Below are 12,342 nucleotides of genomic sequence, written 5' to 3' on the forward strand. Positions count from 1 at the left end.
GTAAGCACAGTGTGTGAGAGGCCCCTCAAGAACAGAAAAAGATGCTACACGGTCAATCAAGGGACTTGGCCTAAGAGTCACATGGGGCCAAAAGGTATTGATGACCCTCGCTGAGTGGTCAGGTGTCCACGTGTGATTCTCCACCGCGTGCGTCTATCCAAGTCGAGACAAACCTCGGAGACCCAGCACAGGAGTCAGACTGGTGAGCAAAGGCACCGGTCTGTCAGGGTACAGACCCCAGCTCTGCCCCTCACTGGCTCCATCACTCCAGACAGGTGACTTCCCTCCTCCTTCCCAGTTTCCTCATCGTAAAATGAAGCTGTCAGAGCACCCGCCTCATCAAGCTGCTAAGAGGATCAGTGTGTCATACTAAACCACGTGAAACAGAGTCTGACCTAGCATAAGCCCTCAACATTTCTAATGTTTCTGCTGTGATTGACGTCACTGTATGGGTCCTGTTGGCAGCAGGGGAAATGCATGTTACCCAGCACACAGCGGCACATTCTCCAAGTTAGATGACACTTTGCAGAGCTCTGGACAAAAAGACCATCACTTTCCCAAGGCTGGGGTTACTCCATGGAGAACATCCAGAGATAGACACCAGCTTGTGTCTATGGCAACAACTCATCCCACTAGCCTAAAACCATCCTCACCTTGTATGTTCATCTGTTCACAGTCCTGTTTGATGGAAACATCTCAGACTGGGGAATTCTGGCTGAAGAGGCTGTGTGTGGGTGTGGGTGTGCACGTGCGTGCTCACACGTGTCCTCCACTCTGTTCTCTGCTACCAAAGTGAAGAACTGGTGCCCCCCACGACCCTTGCCAGTCACACAGGACCACAGCCTGGATGCAGTTTAGGCCAGAACTGGGGGCCCAGTTCCACAGGTGCCAGAGCCAGGAGTGACTAAGCAGGGCTCCACCCTGATACCCATCATTTGTTCAAAGAACTTTTGTTCTGTGCAGTGAGTCTCCTCAGCTTTGGCACAAGTGTGAAGTGACAGTGAATTCAGAGGCGGTGAGAAGAGACACCATGGAAAATGCAACCAACTTCCCAGGAAAGAGCCCTGCATCTGTAAGAATTCCATGAGTGAATGGAGATTGCTGAAAGGATCAGTAGAATTTAAAAACTGTAAGCATGCCATGAGATACAGAAGCCATAAAGGCACATACTGATAAGTTTGAATACATAAAAACTTTAAATTTATGTTCAATAATAAACACATTTAAAAGGCCAAATTAATAAAGATGATTTCAATGTAAGTAAAATAAGTAAAAACTGAAGAAGACTGAGATCTTTTTAAAAATATATTTTGCTTGTTTTGTCATTAGTTAAGAGTTAAATTTTAAACTTTGGGTCCTCACTGAAGAGGAACATTTCTAATGCAAAAGGTTTAGGTTTCAGAGAGAGACATTTGGACTCCAGGAACTTAACTTCAGTACTTCCTATGTGGCCTTAAGCAAGTGCTAGTCCTTTTTTTTTTCTTTCCTGCACCATGTAGCATGTGAGATCTTAGTTCCCTGGCCAGGGATCAAGATCACACCCATGCCCCATGCATTGGGAGCAGGGTGTCTTAACCGCTGGACCACCAGGGAAGTCCCGAGTGTTGGTCTTGAATTCACTCCATCTATCCATCAGTTGGCATCAAGTAAAGACACACACATACCAAGCCAGTTATTTCTTACAGAAGCGATTTAATATAGGGATTTGGTTGTACAGCTGATGGAAAAGCTGAAAGAGGAACCTTGGAGGTGGCACAACCCAGATGTCAGCTTCCACAGGAAGCTAAAGGAACAGCTTGGCGGGGGGCGGTGGGGGGGGTGTTGCTGCAAAGCCTTAGCCCTGAGGCAGATGGTGGAAACTGAACCCCAGAGGAGGTTCAGTCACCCGGAAGAAGGACCTAAGGCAGAGGGTTCTCCCCACACCTGCCCCTGCTGGTAGAAACTTCTGGAAGCCAGTTGGCCATGTATTCTGCCTTCCCCAGTCTCTTCCCTCTTGCACCTATAAAAAGAGGGGAAAAAAAATTCACAATCTTTGCAGATGATCTGCCAGATTCATCCCACACCCTGCCCCTGCCCTCTGCTTTATCACAGGCTTCCATGGCATAGAGGTCGGTAACCAAGGCCCAGCCAGCCCAGCGCTGCATCACCAGTCCCCTGCAGTAACCTCACGGGACACCAGAAAGCATTTCTATGTGTTTTCCTCCAAAGACATTCTTAATCTGCTCATTTTCCCAAAATGACCATATAAAACCCTAAGCAATAGATCTATGTTACCATTTACCACATAACTCTTAAGCTAGAGGCAGCATGGGTAATGTGGTGGAGCTCTGAAATCAGAGCCCTGAAACCCTTGGATTCAAATCCTGGCTATACTTGCTATGTGGTGTTGGGCAATTTAGCTTCTCTCTATTCCTCACTCTTCTCATTGTGAAGTAGAATTAAGGAGAGTTCCAATCTTACAGAATTTTTCATTTTAATTTCCCTTTAGGGCTGTGTTCTCCTAAGTTGTAATTGGTTAATTTTCTCGGGCCCTGCCTAAAGCTTTGACATCTCAGTGGCCTGCTTGTATTGCTATAGCAAGATTATAAAAATGGGACTTCTTCTGCCTCTATGTTGACTAAGGTACCAGTGCTGATGTCAGATCCACGCTATATGTGAGGAGGATCATCAGAAGCAGGAAGGGAGTCGCTGAGAACAACTTCAATGACTGTTTTCCAACCCCTCCAGCAGTCCTGGAGGATCCACACATATCAGGAGGCAGAGCAGGCGTGGGTGGAGGATCTGGAAAGGGGTGCTTTGTCTCGTATCTTAGGGGCTTCTTAAAAGACTGTCTTGTTGGCCAATTCAGTAAATGTCCATGGCTGTTGTGGGGTTTTTTCTTGACTCAGCACATTTTTTTATTGAAGTATAGCTGATTTATAATATCATGTTAGTTTCAGCTGTGTAGCAAAATGACTCAGAGATATATTGATATATAAGCCTTCTCAGGTGGCGCAGTGGTAGAGAATCCTCCTGCCAATGCAGGAGACATGAGTTCAATCCCTGGATTGGGAAGATCCCCTGGAGGAGGAAATGGCAGCCCACTCCAGTATTCTTGCCTGGAAAATTCCATAGACAGTGAAGCCTGGCAGGCTACAGTCCATGGGGTCGCAAAGAGTCAGACACAACTGACTCTGCATGCAAGCACATATATGTATATAAGCACATGTATCCATATATGATATAGATATGTGTTTAATGTATATTCTTTTTCCAATTCTTTTCTCTTAAAGATAATTACAAAATATCGAGTAGAGTTCCCTCTGCTATACAATAGGTCCTTATTGGCTATCTATGCTATATATAGTGTGTGTATATGTCAAGCCTAACCTCCTAATTTATCCTTCCCTCCCTTTTCCCCTTTGTTAACCATAAGTTTGTTTTCTACATTTGTGAATCTCTTTCTGTTTTGTAAATGAGTTCATTTGTATATTTTGCATTCCACAGGTAAGCGATATCATATGATATTTTACTTTCTCTTTCGGATTTAATTCACTTGGTATGACAATCTCTAGGTCTATCCATGTTGCTGCAAATAGCATTATTTCATTCCTATTATGACTGTGTAATATTCCATTATGCACTTGTACTTTTTCATTCTTCTGTAGATGGACACTTAGGTTGCTTTCATGTCTTCACTGTTGTAAATAGAGCTGCAATGAATACTGGGGTAAATGTATCTTTTCTGATTAGAGTTTCATCTGGATGTGTGCCCAGGAGTGGGATCGCTGGATCATATGGTACCTCTATTTTTAATTTTTTAAGGAACCTCCATACTGTTCTCCATCATGGCTGCACCAGTTTACATTCTAAACAACAGTGTAGGCGGCTTCCCTTCTCTCCAGCATTTATTGTTTGTAGCCATTTTGATGATGGCCATTCTGACTAGTGTGAAGTGATCCCTCATTGTAGTTGTGATTTGCATCTCTTCATAATTAATGATATTGAGCATCTTTCAGTGTGCCTTTTGGCCATCTGTATGTCTTCTTTGGAGAACTGAATCCACAACTATTGACTGTCCAAGAAAAGTACATTCAAGGATGTATAATCTAACATAATATAATAAATGCTGGCACAGATACGAAGAGGCAAAACTCAAGTTGAGCCTTGAAAGAAGATACTTAGGAAAATATTAGAAGATAAACACATCATGAAATGTCCATAAATAAAAATCCTCTCACCCACAGCAGAAAAACCGAAGGGCAAGCAGTCCTGGAATATTCCAGAAACACTCTTTGTGTCTCAAGGAAGCTGAGAATGAAGGTTTTGCTGAAAGCTACTGCTTCAAGGAAAATTGAGATCACCATATCCATGAAAAAGGCAGATGGCAGGCAACTTCACAGTCTTCGAGCTTGGAGACCTCAGGCAGATTATATCCCTACATCTCTGTGTCGTCATCTACAAAATTCTGATTTTAATTGTACCTCCCTCTTGATGTTGATGGGTTTCCCGGCTGGCTCAGTGGTAAAGAACCTGCCTGCCAGTACAGGAGACACAAGTTCAATCCCTGGGTCAGGAAGATCCCCTGGAGAAGGAAATGACAACCCACTCCAGTATTCTTGCCTGGGAAATCCCATGGGAAGAGGAGCCTGGCAGGCTACAGTCCATCAGGTTGCAAAAGAGTCAGCATGACTTAGTGACTAAACAACAACAATTTGTCGTTGACATGTTTTTAAAATGAGTTGAGTTTGTATGTGAAAGTGCTTAGCATGGTATCTGGCAGGTAGTAAATAACCAAAATTCTTCCTTCAATTATTTTAACTATTTGGTGGTAAAGGTTTAGTAAATTATTCAAGGAAGAGAATGATAGGAATGATCAAGATCACTGGCAGGGAAACCGTTTTCTACCTGGGGTGTAAATTGCTTCCTGTCCAAATTGTTTTACTGCTTAATTCAAGGATTCTCTGGGTAGATCTCCTGCCTGACCCCCTGAACCGGTCCGTGTCGTTATTAATGGTTGTAATTTGGAAGTCCTAAGACTTGTTTTTTGCCTCAGTCCAGAGTTGGTCAAATGAATCACCAATCTCAGTATGGCTTTCACAACAGTGTTTTACTTCACAGCTGATATGGAGAGGATGTTTCACAGGGACTAGGAGACGTTCCCTCAATATCATGGAAGGTCCCTAAGGCCGTGGACCAAGATGATTCTTGGAGACTTCGCATTTGGTTCAAGGCTCTCCTTCCCCAAGTGTCTATGGTCTACAGAAAAAGTTAAAGCGCAAGTCACTCAGTTGTGTCCGACTCTTTGCAACCCCATTGCCTATACAGTCCATGTAATTCTCCAGGCCAGAATTCTGGAGTGGGTAGCCTTTCCCTTCTCCAGAAGATCTTCCCAACCCAGGAATTGAACCCAGGTCTCCTGCATTGCAGGCGAATTCTTTACCAGCTGAGCCACAAGGGAAGCCCACAGGAAGAGTTGAGTGGACAGTAAAGTATATAGCTAAAGACCCAGGCCTTTCATCTGACTTCTCTGGACCTCTAAGTGTTCTGTGTATAGAGACTACAGGACACCCATGCCCCTCTGTGATGGCAGGCACAATGGTCCATGTCTGGGTGCATCTGTCTTAGGAGAGAGTTCATTGCTTTCTACATATTCTCAAATGGTTAAAAATAATAACTGGTTTAGAGTAAAGTAGGGGAATTAAGGCCTAGGTTCCCCACCAGCAGAATAATCAGACCAATAGCTAAAACATAATATCCTAGAGAAAGAAAGGAGTTTATAATCAATTCACGTAACCCCGCAAACCCTCCTACCCCTGACATTGCAGAGTTGAAAAAAAACAGAATCCAGAAGCTGCCTTTCTTTTCCCCAACTTACAGTTTACTTTTAATTTTATTTTGGATTTAGACTGGTCAGAGCCTTTCCTGCCCTCTCTACAGAGATGTAATACAATATGAACTCGCAAGAGTCACGGTTTGTTTGTTTTCTTGTAATCTGAAGCAGCTTTTATCAAAAACCTAATTCATGAGGAGAAGATAATCCTGTGCAGGAAAAAGCAGATCTTTGTGAGTTTTCTTTCCTTTCCTTTAAGATATCAGGACTATAAAGTTATTATCTTCTTCTTCTTCTTGTTTTGTCCTCTTTTAAAGGCAAGAGTCGATCCAGTTTTTTTCCCCCTCGTCCTTCAGTCTAGTCTCACGCATGGGATTAATTAGATAAGACGAATCACTGAAAGAACATTTATCTTTTTCCAGGAGATTGTTTTCAGAATTTTTTGATGTTGTTCTAGCATTTCCACTCTTTTAGTGGCTTTTTATTATGACGGATGGGTTCAACTGCTTTTAATGCCTGGTGAGGCAAGCGTTTGCTTATGTGTTGTGTATATGTACATATGAGAAACATTAATTTTTAATTTACTCTGTTTACCTTGAGCAACTGCCAGTGGATGATTCAGATATTCCAGAGAAAGGGGCTTTTCTTTTGTAATAGAGGACAAAGGACAGCTAAGCACGCGTTCTTTCTTCAAAGCGGAGGCTTGAACGGAGGAGGCAGTAGTGTTTATTTGTCCAGCTTACAAGAGGACAATTTGATTATGTAAACATTCATATAATTTTATTAAGAGTTGCTACCACATCTTTTCCTCTAGTGGATGCTTGTAAACTAGGCTTAGACACAGTGATAAAGAACTAGCTTTTAACTCAACAAACTAGTTGTGTGTCTGTGTTTGAGAATCAGATCTCAAGCCAGTGATATGGTCAGGGGTGAGTTTAGACTGGTCTCTAATTTCCTGTCCCAAGAGTGACACCACACTGGGAATAGCCCCAACTTTCCTCACCTGCCTTGGACTTGGGTGGCCCGGGAGGCCAGATGCCTGGGGTCTGCAGATTCCAAGGAGGAACAGAACTTCCCAGCTTCCCTGGGAAGGCTCGGAGATGAAAACTAAAGAATTCCATCGGGCTTTCCAATAACTGCTGTGGACATCCTAATTCAGGGGCCTCTTCAACCCTCCCCAGGTCATCCAAGAACCGCCAGGGGTTTCTTCAGACAGAAGAGAACAGTCCTGATTCCAAATGTCAGGAGGGAACTGAAGCGTCTGAATGACGGCTGATGTTACAGCCCTGTGAGGCCTCATGGCGAGTCTGCCCTGTCTGGTTGTGCTGACGTGCACTGCTCAAGTGCAGCCCCATTCGCATCAGGGATACCATTGGCTTGTGCAGCTATTAAAACAGGTTTCTGGAGGATGGCATTAAGTGACTTGTTCTAACATAATTAGTGTATTAGCTCAGTTTTAGGTGACATGAAAACAGTTGTTATTATTCCTGCAACTTTTGTTTTTATAACAAATAATTAACATTTAGTGAGCATTTCCTGCAGAATGATGGCTAATTGCTTTTGACCTCTCCCTTCAGGAGAGACTTCTTTTTTATTTCTGTAGTTTTATGTTTGGCTGTGCTGGGTCCTCCTTGCTGAGCGGGTGTTTCTCTAGTTGCAGTGCGCATGCGCAGGCTTCTCATTGCAGCGGCTTCTCTTGGAGCAGAGCACAGGCTCTAGGGTGCAAGCTCAGTAGTTGTGGCTCACCAGCCTAGTTGCTCCATGGCGTGTGGAATCCTCCTGGACCAGGAATCGAACCCATGTCCCCTGCATTGGCAGGCAGACTCTTAACTACCAGACCACCAGGGAAGCCCAAGTCTTCTCAACACAAATTCACAGCATCCGTCGGTAGGGGGAAAAAATGGTCTCTTCATTATCACTCACTCCTAACTGAAATTGAGGATTACTAATGGAGGTAGCCAAGCACAGTAGTACCAGCAGCACCTGTAATTTTTTTTCATATCACATTTAAATTATTGCAGTACCTCAAAATATCACTCATGCTCATCACTATTTCCAAGTGATGCTGTTAGGCTCTACTAGTAATATGCTATTTACTTACTTCATAAAGAGGAACATCTATTATTATATCACAGATTTTAAAATGCCTATTTTGACTGTCTTTTAATAAAACTGATTTCCACTATAATACTATGTAGTTTAAATACTATGTAGTTTATCTTATGAAACCCTAATCTGAGAAGTAGTTCCCAAGCCTTAAAGCCAACTGCGGGGCACGTGGCCCAAGAATCATGTTAAGAGACTTTGTTCAGCATCTTCAAGACTAGGAAATATTCATTCCTTTCTCTCTCCTTTTTGAGAATCATTTGCCCCAGCTCCAGTTGACTGTGGAAAGTCATAATAATTGAACGAATCCCCCTGAAGAGTTTGCCTCTGTGTCTAATTGCCGTGCAACATAATTACAACTATGCATGGCATTACATATACATCAAATCGATTAGGGTTAGGGTTCATTTGCTTCGATCTCAACACCAAACTCTGTTCATTTCAGCAGGCTTCATAGTGTCAGAGCTTCTGCCTTGGTGAGTGGTGGCTGAGGAGGCAAGGAGGGTGCCTGAAGTCAAGCATGGCTCTAAATTTAAGCCGTGCTCCGTCAGCACTGCCGCAGGGCCATCTGCTAAACTCTCACGTGACCACAGATGTTTTCTAGGAAATGTCCTTGCATTTGGTCACGTGCCCCTCTGTGTGGAAAAGGGACTCGGGTGCTGTCAACAGGGCCCAACCCTCAGGCTTCTCTGCTTTTGAGGCGGCGGGAGGGCGTGCATGCGCTGAGAGATGCGCCGCTTTCCACAGGGCACGGGAAACGTCCTGTACAGACAGGCGCCTCCTCCCACATGGCCTCCTGGTCGACCGTTAGCAGGGAGGCGCGCGTCTCAGAGCTCCAGGTTCTAGAAGGACTATGACTGCTGAGTCTGAGGTCGTCCGGGGCTCGCTCAGGAAGCCTTGTGATATAAACATCCTGTAGGTGGAGGGCAGATCTCTGAGAAGAATCAGGGGAGCCAAAGTTTTCTACAACAAGGTCATAAAGGCTTAACAAAAGAGGGAACACAGTGATTCTTGGGGAAGCCCCTGGCCTGTGAGGGTGGACATGACGTCCCCTTGGTGACTGGATGTCCCCTTGGTGACGGGTACAGAGACCTGGGCATGAAGACTATGCTAGCCGTTCTTCATATTTTCCCATATGTATTCAGGGAACATAGGACAGTCTTTTACATGAGTGACTCTGTGTTAGGCAATTTTTGTTAACTGATGTATAGCTGATTTACAGTGTTGTGTTAGTTTCAGGTGTACAGCAAAGTGATTCAGTTATGCATACACATATATTCATCTCTCTTCAGATTCTTTACCCACGTGGGATGTTACAGAATACTGAGCAGAGTGCCCTGTGCTGTACAGCAGGTCTTTGTTGTTCACCTATTTTAGTTATGGTAATGTGTTTGTTAATCCCAAACTCCTGATTTGTCCCTCCCCCACTTTCCCCTGTGGTATATACATTAGGCGATTTTTATGTACAGCATCTCTTTTAATCCTCAGATTTCCACAGGCTCCACCTACCAAGATTTCTCTGATGTCATCTCCTTTATAGGATTCTAGTCCTCCTCTTTAATGCCAACTGTTTTCAGGAGTCCCCAGCTTCACACACATAACAATTTCCTGGTATCTCCCATGGGTGTGTCACACTCCCCAACTTTGCCCATGAGGGTCATTTTCCTTCTCTTCTGCCTGACCCCTTGGGTCATGGCTGAGCCCCTTCTGTTTCTGGGGCTCCACCTCCATGGAGTGTTTCTGCACCTCCACGATCCCAGTGCTGATGCCCATGGTGCCAGCACCTGTGCCAAAGATACCTTCTCTGATCTGGTATTGGTGCCACCTCCTCCATGGTTGAGGCCATTGGCAGTAGGGACAGTGGCAGTGGCACCACAGGAGCCTCCTGGGGACAGGAACTTGAGCATCATTTTCCTCCGCAGCACGACCAGGGCCTTAAGTCCCACTGAGATTCTGAATCCTGAAGCTTCTGAAGCTTTGCTGCATTTCCAGTTCTAGATGGTAGTCATAACACATGCAAACGCCAACTCCTGACACACTCCTACACAAAATGAAGAAACAAGAACTGTAAATAACAACTACATATCCATGCTCACAACAAAATATGAAGAGGGTGTGTTTTCCACCAAACAGAAGTAGATGAAGGAGACTAGACCTCATGTTATTAGCAGAAGGTGGCCATATTTACACCACCTGCATGAAGCTGTAAGTAGCTCAGCACCTCCTAAAAGCCAGCAAGGCCTCCTGACCACTGGATCCTAAGAGCAGGACCTGCTAGCAGAGTCCCCTTGTGGAAGTTGAGCACAAAACTAGGAGCCCCCCAGTACCTCAGCAAGACCAACTTCACAGGAAGGAAACTTCATGCTCAGAAAATGAAAGAACTAATACCAGCTGACATAGAAGTGTTCAAATAATTTTGAAAATTAAAAAAACAAACTTAATAGCCTCAGAGAGCCAAAGGAGGAAATCCCATCACTAAAATCGGAATAGGTTATATTTTAAAAAAGAACAGGGTTTTTAAAACTCAGAGATCTTAGAAATGAACTAATGGATTATTACTAAAATTAAAAACAACAAAGAAGCTGAAGAGATTACGGGACTCAGGTGAAGACTAAATCCATGAACTGGAAGATAAATAATGAGAATTTTTTTAAGTTAACTTTAAAAAGTTAATCTAAGGACAGATCCAGAACTTCCAACATCCATCTGATAAAGGGCACAAAAAGAGAAAAGAGCACGATAAAGAAAAGTAGTGACCATGAATTCTTTAGGACATGGGTTCTCAGATGAAGTTCACACAAACGCCAAGCTGAATAAATAACAGTGAGTCATAATCACAATGAGATACTGCTCCACACTCACTAAGATGGCTAAAACCAGAAAGTCAGACAATAACCAGTGTGAGCAAAGATGCGGAGACACTGAGACTCTTACGTATTCCAGTGGGAATCTTAGATGGTTGCAGCAGTTTTGGGAAAATAGTCTGGCAGTTCTCACAAGCTTAAGCATAGAGGAAGCATAGGAACCAGGAATTCCACTCCTAAGACATAGTCAAGAGAATTGAAAATATGTTCACATAAAAGCTTGAACATGAAAATCCATGGAGCTTTATTCATAATCGCCAAAAAGTGGAAACCACCCAAATGTTTATCACTTGCAGATGGATAAATGAATATGGACAAATGGATAAACATAAAATGGAAAATTATTCCCCCATAGCAAAATAAAGTACTGACACATGCTACAACAGAAGAACCTCAAAAACATTGAGGGAAAGTAGCCAATCACAGAAGGCCACATATTGTATGATCCCATTTAGATGAAGTGTCCAAAGTAGGCCGATATGACAGAAAGTAGGTGAGTGGTTGCCAGGGGCTGTGACAGGGCAAAATAGGGAGTTACTGTTAATGGATCTGAGTTTTCTTTAAGGGGTGGGGATTAAGTTCAAAATTAGATCATTGTGATAGCTGCACGACCTTGTGACTATACTCAAAACCACTGACTGTATACCTTAAAAGCGTGAGCTTTACGTTATGTGAATTGTATCTCAATTAAACTATTAGAACACAAAAATGAGTCATCACCACAGCTGGGCAGAGGTCACACCAGGTCCTGTGATGATAATTCCTCTCATCCCCCACTTGTATGGTTTGAGTTTAAGGCACTGTTCTTTAGTCACAGTGTGTGTATTTGTGAGAGAGAGACAAATATTAATAGCTTGTTCAGCTTTTTTTTTTTTTTTTTGCATCCTGCATGATACCAAATGATATCACTTATGTGTGGAATGTAAAATATGACACAAATGAACTTATCTATGAAGCAGAAACAGACTCACAGAGACAGAGAACAGACTTGTGTCTATCTGGGGGAGTGGAGGTCAGAGAGGGACGGATCAGGAGTTTGGGGTTAGCAGATCCAAACTATTATATATGAGATGGATAAACAACAAGGTCCTACTGTAGCGCACAGGGACCTATATTCAATATCCTGTGATAAACCATCATGGAAGAGAATATGAAAAAGAATGCATGTATAACTGAGTCACTTTGCTATACAGAAGAAACTAACACAATATTGTACATCAATCACACTTCAATAAAATTTTTAATGAAAAAACTACAGTGAACCCTTGGAGACTAAATTTGTCAAAAGACCTTTCTGTTCAGAAATAACTACAGCTGAGCTAAAATATGATCGTTGACAGTGAAGGCAAAGCTGAACTTCAATTAATTTTTTGTGCTGAACCGAATAGTAAGTAAACTAAAGCCCCAGACAAGTGGGCGCCCCCAGGAAGGCCAGAGTCCTGCCTGACTTCTGGTTTTCTCTCTCATCCCCCACGACCTCAGCTGGGCAGACACCACGGGCTCCCACCGCCCAGCCGAAACCTCATCAAGTGCAGATGGCGGCATTCATTGTCTGGCCCC

General features: G+C 43.4%; 1 protein-coding gene and 1 long non-coding RNA gene across 26 annotated transcripts in view; one reads left to right on the forward strand and one right to left on the reverse strand.

The window, feature by feature from the left end:
• The window catches only part of RARB (retinoic acid receptor beta), a 1,227,259-nt gene that overhangs the window by 838,301 nt on the left and 376,616 nt on the right, over positions 1-12,342 (forward strand). The gene's annotated exons all lie outside the window — the stretch shown is intronic.
• On the reverse strand, positions 1,676-8,708 carry LOC145517847 (uncharacterized). Its single transcript, XR_014062384.1, has 2 exons — positions 6,807-8,708; positions 1,676-1,999 (listed from the first exon to the last, which is right to left on the reverse strand). It is a non-coding gene; the product is annotated as an uncharacterized LOC145517847 (long non-coding RNA).

This window comes from Giraffa tippelskirchi, chromosome 8 (assembly GCF_054371585.1).
Source record: "Giraffa tippelskirchi isolate mGirTip1 chromosome 8, T2T-mGirTip1v1.2.pri, whole genome shotgun sequence".
NCBI lineage: Eukaryota > Metazoa > Chordata > Mammalia > Artiodactyla > Giraffidae > Giraffa > Giraffa tippelskirchi.